General features: G+C 38.8%; 1 protein-coding gene across 3 annotated transcripts in view; it reads right to left on the bottom strand.

The window, feature by feature from the left end:
- The window catches only part of raph1a (Ras association (RalGDS/AF-6) and pleckstrin homology domains 1a), a 67,974-nt gene that overhangs the window by 45,829 nt on the left and 6,706 nt on the right, over nucleotides 1–15,439 (bottom strand). For 2 of the 3 annotated variants that reach the window (XM_065292851.2, XM_065292853.2), the window contains exon 2: nucleotides 3,195–3,251. The gene's annotated coding sequence lies outside the window, so the exon portion shown is untranslated. Of the gene's footprint in view, nucleotides 1–3,194; nucleotides 3,252–5,141; nucleotides 5,669–15,439 lie in introns of those variants that run through there. The other variant, XM_065292852.2, reaches the window with a different exon arrangement.

The following is a 15,439-nucleotide window of genomic DNA, read 5'->3' on the forward strand; positions in this document are numbered from 1 at the left end:
CAACACCACTTCAGGAGCTACATTTAAACAAGATAATGAGCCATGCAAAGGCCATTCTTCCCAACAAAAACAAAGATCCTTGCTTGTACTTGAATACATTCAAAACTATGTATCACACCCCCTGCAGATTGATTGATTGAATAAATGTTTAATACCACATCAGCAATCAGGTCATGTTCAACATTTGTAGTAAAAAGACTTAGATGACATTTAAGATACTGCGGGTAAAATAATTATTGAACATAGCACCCTTTTATTATTAATATATTTCTAAAGGTGCTACCGACATAAAATTTTCATCAGATGTTGGTAACAACAACCAATGAAATCAAACCATAAATGTCCATAAATTAAGTTGTGTAATCATGTAAAATGACACAGGCAAAAGTCTTGGACCCCTGAAGAAAAGGAAGTGCCAAGACAGTCAATCCTGCCCATTGTCAGTGCAAATAATAACAGCTGGTCCAGTCCCAACTGATGGCCTATAAAATAGTGTCTCATTATACCAAGGTGTCATACAAGAAACATCTCACAATGAGTAAACCCAAACTCAAACACACAGGAGGAGTAACTTTCAATTGGTAACTTTCAAAAGGAAAAGAAAATATTATCAAAATATCAATATAACATCTGACTTAAGTCAAATAAAAAATCTATGGAAAGAACTAAAGACAAGAAGCTTCTAGATTTGAAGACTGTTTGTGTGGATAAATGGGTCGTAATCACACCTGAGCAATGGATGCAACTAGTTTATCCATGTAGAAGGCGTCTCGAAGCTTTCATTACAAACAAAGGGTTTTGTACAAAGTACGACCCATTTGATAAGGACTGCGACCGGAACCGCACCCGCAAATTACATTATTAGAAACCTTTAAAAGTCATCAGACAGAACATGTGCCCAATAAGCACAGGACCATTCAAAAACAGCTGACTATCAGCATATACAGAATCAAGCAAAAATGGTCTTAGATTTTAGACCCACAGTCCGTCCGTGCCAATCGATTCTCGTCCTGCATTCGTGTCGCAAATGACACGTTAATGTTATTTTACCAGTAACATCAAATATTAGCCCCTCACACGTTGACAACAGATACTTTAAAGCTACATACACAGCAACAGTCAGGTCACCACCTAGCCAACAAAAATAAAAGCGAGTGGGAACATAATTCTGACCTAAAGTCCATCCATTGTGTCCAATGAAAGATTTGTGGGTCCATAGCGTTTCCACAAATAATGCTCAAAGCGTAAAGCAACATTAAACTGTACAACTCTTGAAACACGTTTTGTTTTATGGTTCACTGTAAATTATATTTTACACTTGCAACCAGTCTGAATGAAGTTCTATGATTCTATGAAAATCCTATGATTGTCATTTTCAAACCACGTTTTATAAGTAAAACAATACAATTTACTTTTTATAGGCAATCTGTGAAAAGAGGCAAACGGCAGCAGGCGTCTGATGACCCGAGTGATCCATGAGCCTGGATCCTGTCAACATTAGGTAACTAAACTCAACTCAGCAGATGCCAAAAACAGCTCACAGTGAGACAGTAAAAACCCACAGCCGTCCAGGAGCAGCACATACTTTCAGATTTGATTACCACCTAAACCATAACAATTCCATACCCAACACCTTTACCGAGTGGAAAGCTGCTTCTGTGGAATCTGGAGCGATGAAAACATCTCAGGTTTTTTCTCAAGGCTACTGAAATTTTGATTTCAAACTCTACCAAATGTCCTATGACTGAATCACTTAATTACAACAAAAACAAACAATACATTTAAAATATGGTAACTTAAACAGGATTCATCCAACATCTGCTAATTTAACTAAACTGGCACTGGGTGCTTTATAAGACATCAGGTGGTCTAAAAAGCTCATTCCAGAACCAAAATGTTGCTCCACCCCTCTGTGGGGAAAACGACACTTTGTGTAATTATTGTTCTAGGAAAAACGAGATTGTAAAGCCTTTGCTCATGCTGTGGTGGGGCCCTTGGGGCCTGATATCCTCTTCCAGTGTCCCCTCTCATTAACACAGAGCTAAAGCAGGAGACGCTGAGGCGATGACCACACTGCTCCAATTCCCTACAAAACCAGCGAGTACAGAGGCTCTAACTGACAGGGTGGAAAGGCGGAAAGCGGCAGGGAGGTTTCATCAAGGAGGGGCTGGAAGGGTTAATGATAGTGCTACTGCACGGACACGTGTGGTGTACTGCAGTCAGCAGGTCTCAGATCTGATAACAGGGCAGACGACAAGCAGGGATGTAATTCATAAACATCAGAGTCACTTACAAGAGCAGTCCTAAAGCTTGGGCCTACTGTTTCCATACAGAACCACATGCTTTCACTTTTAAGTGGAATTACCAAATGAAGCCAGACTCTTTGGCGAGCACACAGGAGGATTCAATGCTTAAACCAGCGTTATTCGAGATTCTGCAAACATTGAAGTAGAGGTTTTATGGATTTTAGTATAAACATGTTAGCCTGAATGATATTAATGAGATAGACTTCTCCAAAATACTGACAAAATTCACACTTTGAAGATACAAGTATTCAAACATTTTAAAGTCTCCCAGTTGTCAATAATTTGTTCAGTTAAAACACATCTTTGAGCATCACAGTCACAGTCCTTTATTAAAGCTTTAAAACAGCTTGAATGTAACTCTACACACCCTTGCCTCATTTAGTATACATGGATCTATGAATATGCTAATTGTCTCTACTCCCCCGTCTTTACTCAATCAAACACCTCGGAACATAAATATGAATATGCTAATTAATCCCCGCCTCCACTTTTTCGCACCATCTCAGACTATAGATATATATGTAAACAGATGCTACATTTTGGCATTTGGTTTCACAATAACTACTAAGTTTGGTTTCACCAAACGTGTACGTGAACTGACATCATTCTGCAATTTAGCTTCTCGTCAGATTCCAGTCTGTGAGGTAAACTAAACCCTATAAGGTATTTTAAAAGGGAGAGGGGACACTTTCACAAGTTCCTGTTTCTGTGAAAATTACGTCAACGCATCAAAGCAAAGCTGCGCATTTCAAGACACTTTAGTGGGTATTTAAACTAGGAAAAAAACTCCTATAAGTTAAGCACTCCATAAACTGTTTAGCATTTTTCTAAAACACGTTTTCAAATAACTGGAAGCCGACAGGTGTTTGAGTGCTGGATGAAGCTTACCTTTGGTTCTGTGGCAGTGCCAAGCTGATTTTTGAAAGGAAAAGGTCCTCAATCAATCTGTGGAACAGAAAATACAAATTAATTAAAGTTGCTTATTAGTTATTTTTCACCCAATATGAGAAATTAAAACTCAGGTGCTGTTTACACTATTAAGATGTGTTTTCATCGATCGGATCCAAAGTGGATGAGAGAGACACATCACGTTTACACCTGGTATTTAAATCCGTCTCTTTTGTCCACTTTCGACCGCTTCTGTCCTGAATACTGTGAGGGGGTGGTCTGTGAGACAGTAGGCGAGTCTCACCGCTGTCATTCAAACGCGAGCGGGAGTAATGAGTTTATATGGATGCGAACTAATATTCTGTCAGAGTCCGCTGCTTGTGTTGTAAGTAAACATGCTGCACAGTGTTTTGTACATGTATATGTTAGAGCTCTCTATGAATTTTCAGCGCAATTAATGAAATAAGATTGCGCAATAACTTTCACATGCTTTCAAAACAAAACTACGGAGATCAGCCGCTTTAGTTTTATCAATGAAAGGCTAAAAATAGCGCTGTTCGCTGTGTGTTCACGCCAGAAGTCAGAAAAGACGTAAAACTTGTGTTTAGTACCTCAGATAAGATAAATGGGCGGAGAGAAGGCGGTCGCGTGTGGCTGTTCGAACACATTCAACCACATGTGAGTTTACACTTCAAAAGCAATCCGATCGAAAGGGGTTTCGACTACCTCTGAATGTGGTTGAAAGTGGTCGAAAGTGGACGCGTTCAAAACGTTTTGAACACCGTTTACACCTGGCATTAACCTCGTCCACTTGTGATGCCAAGTGTAAAGAGCCTCTCAGTCCACTTTAACCATCAGATGTGCCGGTTATGCTTAACATAAGTGTATGTTGCAGCTGGTTTCCCCTGAAGGGCTCATGTAACAATGCAGGACAAACAATAAACTGAACACCTGTTTTTAGACTTGAACTCATACAACCATCATATATGAAGTCACCGGAATAATAACAATAAAAAACGATGTTCCAATAGCTCGATTGTAGGGGGGCTGTGTTAGCATCAGAAAAGTCAATTCCAAGAGGAAAACAATATATACACTGATCAAATAAAAAAATGCACAGAATAAATGCACTGTAAGTCACTTTGGATAAAAGCATCTACCAAACGTTTAAATGTAAATCTAACAGAGTTTGTCGAATGCAACATGACACTAGTGGTTGCAGAAATGCTGAGCTTTTTAAAATGCTTTAATTACATAATGCAGGCATAGTACTTCTCATACAAGGATAAAAGCACTCATGGAAGAGAGTTTGGTAAATTTAAGCAAAAACCTGATGATTAAATCATCGTAACATAAAAGTTTCTTCACAAAACTTATGCCGAGACATTAGATGATCTGAGAAAATGGGCTAGTTTCTAGAGATTAAACAAATCTGTAAAAAAAAAATGCATCAAATACCACCATCACACCACGCATAGCTTAACAACACACAAAACAAAAAAACTTAATAAATTCATAATAATTTAGAAAAATACTAATACTAATAATAATAATAATAATAATAATAATAATAATAATAATACAAGGTATGTGAAATTCAGTAGTATGTTACAATTACTAATTAGTAATAACTCCTATTACTTAGTAGTTACTAATTACTTACACTAGCTCTTACATAGCCAAGGCACAATTCAATCCCTTAAAATGTGTTTAAAAATACATAAGCATGCCATACAAGGTATTCAAATATGTCCTTGATAAGCTTAAACCATATAATAGGCTATAAAAACCTTTGAAAAGGTAATTGTTACCATAGGATAAGGCTTAGAGTGCCCCACATGCATCCAGAAATAAAGTTGTTGAGTGAAATCAACGCCACTTCACTATAAAGAATCTGTCAACTTTAGAGGTGTGTTTGTGTCAAAGGGTTAAGCTATTTATACTTACAAAAAATAGGGCTAAAATTCTTGATACACTCACACACATCCGTCTTCATGTCTGCTTTGCAGCTGTTCGCTGCTAGACAACTGTGCTGCTTGTACTTACAAAGACTGGCTGTCTATCAACTTCCCCAAATGGTTTGTAATATACTGGTGTTCCAACAATCAGCGTTCACACTTCGTCTTTAAACAGGAATGCAATCGAACTAGGGATGCATCGCGATTAATCTATAGCAGAATAAAAGCTTACAAAATACAGGGTAAACGCATGTTAAACCAAAACTTGACAACAAATCTAACTCATGCACCTGTGAAATGAAGAAGTCCACAGATTTGCGAACCAACACACCTACCACACGTCAAAAAAAAAAAAAAAAAAAAAAAAAAAATTTCACAAGCATTTGCAATTCAAATTCAAGGATGGGCTCTGTTCTGCAGGAAGCCTGATGTTATGAACTGGTTACGTCTCCTTCATACTGATGGCAAGAGAAACAAAAGAGTGACTATCGCTGCACCCTCCTCCAGCGGTCTGCATCCTTCTGTCCATGCAGTGGAAAGCTGATACACTTCCCTTTTGCAAATCATTAACAGTTGAGCAAGAGATGATGCCAGGAGGAAGAGAGTATAAAATAGACAGCAAAATGCGAATATTGCTGACTTGCAGCAACGCGCTGCAGGTCGCTGGTACTACTGCCACACAATGTTCAGGACAGGCGACAGAGCTGTCGTACAGAATCAGAGCGGACGGCGATCACATCCAACCACTGACCCGATACTACAGAGCTGTTAACGCGGTGCACTCGAGTCCCTGTGCAGAATTTTACTGATATTTTATCATAAAAAATAAAATCCTATGCTTTGAACTCAGTTTAAAAATAATAATAATGGGTGTATTTTTAGCTTTTGTAAATCTCTTATCCGTTTATGTGAAACCAAGATTAAAAGGGATAGTTCACCCAAAAAAGAAAATTCTGTCATCATTAAATAGTTATCTTTTTCTACTATTGAAGTTAATGATGCTCATGATCGGTTTGGTTACAAACATTTCTAAAAATATCTTCCTTTGTGTTCGACAGAACAAAATGTATACATGATTGTAACAGCATGAGAGTGAGAAAGAGTGAGTTTTGGTCCATCTCACGGTAAAATGTGTTACACAAATACCTTAAAATAATTAAATTAAATTTACTTTGACATTGACATTACACAAAAAGTACAACAACAGCATGCATAATACTGCTAATGTATTGTCTTAACATAGTATGGCTGTGTGACTATATGGTTTGTTTCCATTTCTTAGTTCCAGTTCTTGTTTCTGATTGGTCAATAGTGGTGCTTTATTCGCTTTGCATTACCTGATACGATATAACAGTTTCTCACCGTAATGCTTACTTCAATATCTCTGTTTTGCACATTTACTAACAGGGGGTCCCTACTCCATCTAACAGTTCCTTGCCCGAAAAACATTGAAGACCCCTGCTACTGACAGAAATGCAATCTAATATACACTCACCTAAAGGATTATTAGGGACACATGTTCAATTTCTCATAAAATGCAATTTTCTAATCAACCAATCACATGGCAGTTGCTTCAATGCATTTAGAGGTTGTGGTCCTGGTCAAGACAATCTCCTGAACTCCAAACTGAATGTCAGAATGGGATAGAAAGGTGATTTAAGCAATTTTGAGCATGGCATGGTTGTTGGTGCCAGACGGGCCGGTCTGAGTATTTCACAATCCCCTCAATTACTGGGATTTTCACGCACAACCATTTCTAGGGTTTACAAAGAATGGTGTGAAAAGGGGAAAACGTCCAGTATGTGGCAGTCCTGTGGGCAAAAATGATTATTGGTGCTAAAGGTCAGAGGAGAATGGACCGACAGATTCAAGCTGATAGAAGAGCGACTTTGACTGAAATAACCACTCGTTACAACCGAGGTATGCAGCAAAGCATTTGTGAAGCTACAACACGCACAACCTTGAAGCGGACGGGCTACAACAGCAGAAGACCCCACCGGGTACCACTCATCTCCACTACAAATAGGAAAAAAAAGCTACAATTTGCACAAGCTCACCAAAATTGGGACAGTTCAATACTGGAAAAATGTTGCCTGGTCTGATGAGTTTCGATTTCTGTTGAGACATTCAGATGGTAGAGTCAGAATTTGGCGTAAACAGAATGAGAACATGGATCAATCATGTCTTGTTACCACTATACAGGCTGGTGGTGGTGGTGTAATGGTGTGGGCGATGTTTTCTTGGCACACTTTAGGCCCCTTAGTGCCAATTGGGCATCGTTTAAAGGCCACGGTCTACCTGAGCATTGTTTCTGACCATGTCCATCCCTTTAGGACCGCCATGTACCCAATCTCTGATGGCTACTTCCAGCAGGATAATGCACCATGTCCCAAAGCTCGAATCATTTCAAATTGGTTTCTTGAACATGACCATGAGTTCACTGTACTAAAATGGCCCCCACAGTACCAGATCTCAACCCAATAGAGAATCTTTGGGATGTGGTGGAATGGGAGCTTCATGCCCTGGATGTGCATCCCACAAATCTCCATCAACTGCAAGATGCTATCCTATCAATACGGGCCAACATTTCTAAAGAATGCTTTCAGCACCTTGTTGAATCAATGCCATGTAGAATAAAGGCAGTTCTGAAGGCGAAAGGGGGTCAAACACAGTATTAGTATGGTGTTCCTAATAATCCTTTAGGTGGATGTACATAACTATGTTTAAGTGGTGTATAAAGACCCTACAAATGAAACTTATGTTTACCCTAGAATGAGAAGTTTTTATCTACATGCAAAATGGTCTATATTGTTTGAGTCAACATGACATGCTTGTCCGTGGCGGCTACTGTAGCTTCTCTGTGTGTGTGTGTGTGTGTGTGTGTGTGTGTGTGTGTCTAATTTCAAAGTCAGAGGTGTAAAGAGGAAGCTCCTCTGCCCCTCTCGACAGACACAGATTAAAACTGGAAAAGATGGGGTCACTGACAGCCTCTGACTGCAATGCCAGGGGCATTAGCAAGTCACCTGTCTCTAAGCTCTAAGGCTCTATTTCAAATTGAAATAATTAACCTGACAGAGCCTGAAGGCAGAAGAGCTGCTAGAGGTGTAGAGGGAGGCAGTGGACATTGAGAGTCATTATTAGGTCAGTAGGACTCAGTAAGGAATGGACCAGAGGCCAAAGTATGGCTTTGATATCTCTGAAGCTTTAATGCCCATGAGAGCAGACTCAGCCTCACCCATTCAAGAAATCGCTCTTTTCCATCATAGCCAGTGGTCGTAATTAGAACAGAAGCAACTCACTCGAGAGAAAAGCAAGAGGAGAGTAACACAACAACTGGGTCATGCGAAATGGTTAGAGGCACATTTCTTCCAAACAATTTTTTCCATCACCACTCTGCAGAGTCTGCAGTGATGCAGAGTCACTGGGTCCAGAGCAAATCAAGGGGATCTGAGGTGATCTGGAGTTATTTGCTGTACAACCAGCAAAAGTTGGAATGGCAAATGTGCAGAAGAAATCCCCTAAAATAAATGTCATGAATATAAATTTAATTTGTCCTATTAGGCTTTAATTAGTGCTCCTATGAGTAATTCTAAAATGAAACAATAGCTATTTCAACATCCACACATGTTCTTAAGTAGGTCACTTGATGACAAACCAGGACAAACAGTTGGTGGCACTTGCTAATGCTTATGTTTAGTGTTACGAGGTGGCCAATTTGTTCATACCAGTGATGTTGGATTAAGAGGTGGAGCTTATCTTCCCTTTTTGTAATAGTCATATGTTTTTGTACATTTTGCATCACATTTCTATAAAACCAACACCTAGTAAAAAAGATCTGTTTTCCTGCGAGATCATGGTTTTTCAACCTGGCAGTGACTGCACAAAAAATTATATGCCCAACCCATTAGGATGCAGTTTGAGTTGGTTCAACCCAAAATGCTGGGTTGTTTGAACGCCATTATTAGAATGAATAACAATTTTCTGGTTTAATTTAATCCAACTGCAGGGTTTATCCCTTTTTGAACCAGCGCTGGGTTGAAAATAACCCAGCAATTTCTCAAGGGGACATGACATTTCACAAGACTTTTTTAAGATGCCAAATAAAACTTTGGTGTCTCCAGAGTATGCATTTGAAGTTTTATCTCAAAATATCATATAGATCACTTATTATTATAGCATGTTTGTAGGTGTGAGCAAAAATTTCCCTTTTTGGATTTGTCCTTTAATGCAAATGAGCTGATGCACTACATGGCAGTGCTATGGTTGGATAGTACAGATTAAAGGGTGGTATTATCCCCTTCTGACATCACAAGGGGAGACACATTTCAATGACCTATTTTTTCACATGCTTGCAGAGAATGGTTTACCAAAACTAAGTTAATGTTTTTTTACATTTTCTAGGTTGGTAGAAGCACGAGAGACCCAATTATAGCACTTAAACATGAAAAGTCAGATTTTTATGATATGTCCCCTTTAAAGTAGTAATGAAATTGAAATGAATTTTTTTTATAAATTACTTATCTGTGAGCATCATTCATTTTTAAAAATGTATGTACCCTCATAATCTTTAATCAAAAACGCAAAGCTCCTCCGAAAACTCAACTCGCTTTACTTCCGGTGACCTGGTATGGCAGGTGGGCGGGGTCCAGGAAAAGAAAGATCGCAGTGATTAGCAAATAGCAACATGACCCAACTTCAAACTATCCAATCAGTTCACGATGGACGAATTTAAGTCCAACCCTACCTTTTATCATTGTAGAAACGATTCACTCGGATATACATCACCACAGGAAAAATAAAACAATTGCTACTTCCGTTTCATAGCGACTTTAAGAGTGGATGGACATGAGCTACACTTTAAAGACTCTTCAGTCAAATACAATATTTAGAAGATTTGGATTTGAGGAACAACGTTCCATTTTTAGGGACCAAAATATCCAGAGGACTTGGGAGTGGGCACTTTTGACAGCCACCGAAAAAACCATAGCAAATTCATAGCAACAAGCTTTATAAAAAAACCTTAGCAACTACATCATTGCTCAGAAAACCACCCACACTTTAGCATAATAGCACAGATTTTTGCACAAACAAATAAAAAAAATATTGTTTAGTTTTAAATTCTCCTCCAGATGCATAACTAAAGCTTTACACACTTAGATGTGAGAATGTGAGAGTGTTTTGCAAATGTGATTCACATAAAGCCACTGATGTAGCAGCAAGTTATGTGACCTTGCGACTGAGTGTGAAATGGTCGATGTTGAGTCTATAAGCCGCATACGAGACATGTATAAAGTAACGGGGAAAGAACGCGGTCCGTCCAGTCTCCGAAAATCATTCTGGCTAATGACTCATCTGTCTCATATTGTGTGTGTGTGTATGTTCAACCAACCACCCACTACGACCTCCAACAAATCTTACACAAAAGCTTCTTTGTGTGCTCATCTTTTATGTGCGAGTTATGCTTTGAGTGGCCCAACTCCCATGACCACATGGTCAGGATATTTCACCCAGAGGATCCTAAACTGGGCCACATGGATCTGCAGAGCAAGAAGATGGTCACACCACCTCCCATCTGAATTAACAGAGACCTGTGGATGATACGTCAGAAAGTCCTACTGAAAATACACAGTTTAACCAAAACTCTCCCACCCTGACCATCTGGCTTGGATATGAGGCATGCTGGTCTAAAATGTGACAAGTAGGATCTTAATCTAGCCAGCCAAGACCATCAACACAGCTTAAGCTTTGTTTTTTCAGCAGGGTGGCAAAAATAGCATAAGTCAATACGGATACACACAAGACAATTGTTGCTACATTAGATCATACGGGGGGAAACACAGCCAGTAGGAAGAATAGTGTTAAAATGGTGTTGGAGAAGAAACACAAAGAAGAAACAATATTGGTTTGCAGCCATTTCCTGCTGTACAGAAATAGAAACTCATCCAGAAGAAGTGATGTTCAGAAGAAACTGGCCGGCATGTACAGACAGGAAGCGCTTCTGAGGGGCATAAACAGAATGTTCCAATGCTCAGAGTGAAAACCATTTTCTCCTAAAGTACATTTCTACGTCTATTACCAAGCATAAATCAGCAACTCAAAGACATTGTGAGACAACATCTTCCTCTTTCTCTGGATATAAGGCTGAAACATCCCTTCCTTGTCGATGGCCTTTCATGACAACGTTCTGTATATTGGGATCTTCCCATATACATGGAATGGCCTTTTCTATTTAAGATGTAATTCCATGTCAAGTTATGTTACATAACATGATGATTGAAATATTTTATTTGATAAACAATGACTGGTGATTTATTCATGACCTCTTTCTGAATAGCCTTAGGCAGGAGTCTGCTGGAGACCCATCATTTGAACCTCCTCAAGTCCTACTTTGAAATTTAACCCCACAGCCAGGAGCAGAGATCCTAACAAATCCTAAAACTATCTACTTTCACACCAATGCAGTCTTTAGTGCATCAGCACGCATAATGGTGTGCGTACGTGTGCACACGTCTGGGTTTAATTGCAGAGAAGTAGATTAGTTTCTGCGCACCGTGGTTGGCGCCACTGGAGGGTCAGAGCGATTGTTTCAAAACACACACACACACACATGGTGAGTATTAAGAAGCACGCAACAGTGGGAATATTTTAACGGTGACACGGAAAGCTCGAAGCCAAAAATTAAATGTGGAAACAGGAGAAGAGAGGTGACAAGAAGCAATGCCAGTTGTCCAGGAACTTTAGAAACCTTGAGAGCTGCCTTGTTGTTTACAGCTTCAAGGACGGCCGCCTTGTAAGGCGACATCCTAGCAGAAATGAATCCTCGTAACTGATCGATTTAGTACACTTAACGCAGGCAGCAATTTGTCATATGTCATTGCATCATACATACAGCACTACTTAACTGAAACACAAGAGACACAACTCATAATTGATTGCATCACGACAATTTAAAAGCACTATACTCGAATACACACATTAAGCAAAATGGTCTAATTCCAACAGGCAGAAATGTAGATTATTGAAAATTTACATGGTCACTTTGATCACCATCTTGTAGGGGTGTAACAATTAATCGTGCAAATGCGCTTTTTCTCAATGAATGAATTACGGTGAAATCCCGGCACATCCCAACGCCAGGGGGCGCTCTCATGCAGAAACTCCCTTTGTGCCACAGAAGTAGCAGCATTACAAAAGCTATTCCAGGAAATGTCTACAGGAATATTTATACGCTGTTCTTCAGATTGTTTCAGGTATTTTCATGAATATTTTGAATGATTTTTATTTAACGAGTGTTGCTTTTTTAAATGCACGTTATAAACAACTCCGACTCATAATGATTTTAGATTGATAAGGACTTCCTACTGACCAAATGCCGCAGTACACACACAAGCTGTGCATGAAACCCAGAATCGCAGCATTGCGATTCAGAATCGATTTCAGACAGGCATTTTTAATGGGACACGCGATTGAATCGTTACATCCCTAATGCTTACACTATAAACAATAATATAAAGTATCATTGTCAACAAGTAAAATCAAATCAACAATAAAAACTTTGAGTACACCATTTTAAAAAGTTGCCCTCCAAATTGTTTTAATCATTTTGGTAGCCCTTGCTCACAAACAGGTTGGAGTCTCAAAGTGATACATAATACTTCATGAATATTAAAATAACAACTTTTATCAAATTATTTGCTTTAAAATCAATGTACTTTTTATACTCAAAATACATTTACATCTTTTCTAACTTCTTTTTAACATGGATACAAATAATTAATCCTTTCATTTATGTGAAACTCCCTTGTAGACTTCAGTCAGTAGAAAAACAAACCTCTGCCTGAGTCACTTTCCTTTACTAAACACTTTCTGTCCAGAAATGCCATATTATTTATAACAATCTTCAGACAGTTTGGAAAATTCTGCTGAACTTTTACCTGAATCATATCCCAAGTTTCTACATCACTTCAATTTACAAATAGCCTTCAGTACAACCAAATAAAAATTATGACTGGCAGAAAAAGCCAATAAAACAAGTTAAACTAAATAAAGGTGTCAAATCCAGTAAGGCTAAAACCACCTTAAACAGCTCAATAGAAATTCGCCTCTCCTTCACCCCAGTGCTGGATGTGTCAAAGAGAAAAACAGCTGGGATGTAATTATGTTTCTCCTTGCATTATGACAGCTGTTCCAGACATGCTATAACACGACAGACACGAACGACTGTAATGATGATCAAATGATTTTCTGTGTCCCGTGCACAGTAAGGAGTTTCTCTCTTTGTGTTTATATATAAAGGATACAGTTACTACTAAGATAAGTGACTGTGCCGTCTCAGATTTTCCTCTTCATTTAGCCTTGATATCTTTCAAAATCTTGATTGGCGGTCATGACTTGCTCCCTTTTATACTACACAAAAATCTTTACTTAGGCCATATAAAACCTGTATACATTTCTGTAATAGATCATATAAGATGTTAGACACTAGACAGGATGTCCAGGGTACCCTTTTCAATTAAATGAATAGGGTGTCAAGTTCTAAAATGACAATTAGGGCATCATAAAAACATCCATATTTGGTTCACACTTGTGAACCCCCTCGATAGCTTTGTGTAAAGAACAAACATGCATTTTGACATCAAAACAAGCGATGCACCAAAAGAAAACTTCTTGACTGAAAATCCTGATCTCCATCTTCTCATTCATCTCCCACTTCACCAAACAGAGAAAAGAAGAAAATGCTTGACAGACCAGAATCAACAACATCCAACGAAAGTACAAAAAAACATGAGAGAGTAAATTTTCCAAGCATTAAATTCAACTTCAAGTCAACTCGCCAGAATGTTTCTTCCATTAAAAATAGTTTTCTGGTAAGCCAACAACTTTACTGCTAAAATATTTCTATAAAACCAGTAGCAACCCTGGTTGCATAGTTATACAAGTTTAATACTTCATTCTCCATGACTATGACCCACTATAGAGCGAAAAACAGGTCAGGACAGGACAACGCTCCGATTGTGCTGACAAGGCCATGCACAGATTTTGTCAGAAACACAGATAACTGCACGGTAATCATGCAGCCAGACATGTCTGTCATTATTTGAATTGACAGAGAGACAAGACAGACGTGACGTTTGATGATCTATCGTGTGAACTCTAGCCACTTTCTAACCATCTCTCACATTTACTCCCTCGCCCACACATTTGGCTTACTTCTGAGAGCAGGTCAGAAGACATTAAAAGCAGATTAAAAAACGAGTGTCACTGAGGTGGTCATGTGTCCAAAACTGCTGTAGGTTTTACATCTAATGACATAAACCTAAGTGGTGAATGCTCAAACAAAACTCGCCATCACTCTTTAAAGTTATTTGAATGGATGCCAGTGTGTTGCTAATATGTTAAGTGGTTGTCAACAGCAATGCTGGTGGTTACTTGGTGAAAAAGGAGCAAACAGGAGAAAGTCAGCATGATATTCAAATTTAAATTTAAATGTAGCTAAGTTCCCTCATTTAAAAGGATAGTTCGGCCAAAAATGATATTAAACCCATGATTTACTCACCCCCAAGCTGTCCGAGTTGCATATGTCCATCGTTTTTCAGACAAACACATTTTCGGATATTTTAGAAAATGTTTTAGATCTTTCAGTTAATTAAATGTGAAGTTACAGGGTCCACGACCTTCAAGTCCAAAAAAAGTGCATCCATCCTTCAAAAAATAAATACAAACAGCTCCAGGACGATAAACAAAGGTCTTCTGAGGGTAATCCGCGCGGTGTTGTTGTAGAAATATCCATATTTAAAACTTTATAAACTAAAATAACTACCTTCCTGTAGCGCCGCCATCTTAGACGCATCCGCATTCAGGATGAGAGCTTACTCAGCCTATGGAGGCTACTCTGCTGCTGCTCTGTGCCCCCGCCCTCCGAATTTGTCATACATCACTAAGAAAAGTGCGTACACTACGCTGATACTCTCTCCTGAATACAGAGGAGTCTAAGATGGCGGCACTACCGGAAGGTAGTTATTTTAGTTAATAAAAAGTTTTAAATATGGATATTTCTACAGCACCACGCGAATTACCCTCAGAAGACCTTTGTTTATCATCCTGGAGCCGTTTGGATTTATTTTGTGAAGGATGGACGCACTTTTTTTGGACTTGAAGGTCGTGGACCCTGTAACTTCACATTTAATTAACTGAAAGATCTAAAACATTTTCTAAAATATCCGAAAATGTGTTTGTCTGAAAAACGATGTACATATGCAACTCGGACAGCTTGGGGGCGAGTAAATC

The sequence above is a fragment of the Paramisgurnus dabryanus genome, chromosome 15, assembly GCF_030506205.2.
Source record: "Paramisgurnus dabryanus chromosome 15, PD_genome_1.1, whole genome shotgun sequence".
NCBI classification, from domain to species: domain Eukaryota; kingdom Metazoa; phylum Chordata; class Actinopteri; order Cypriniformes; family Cobitidae; genus Paramisgurnus; species Paramisgurnus dabryanus.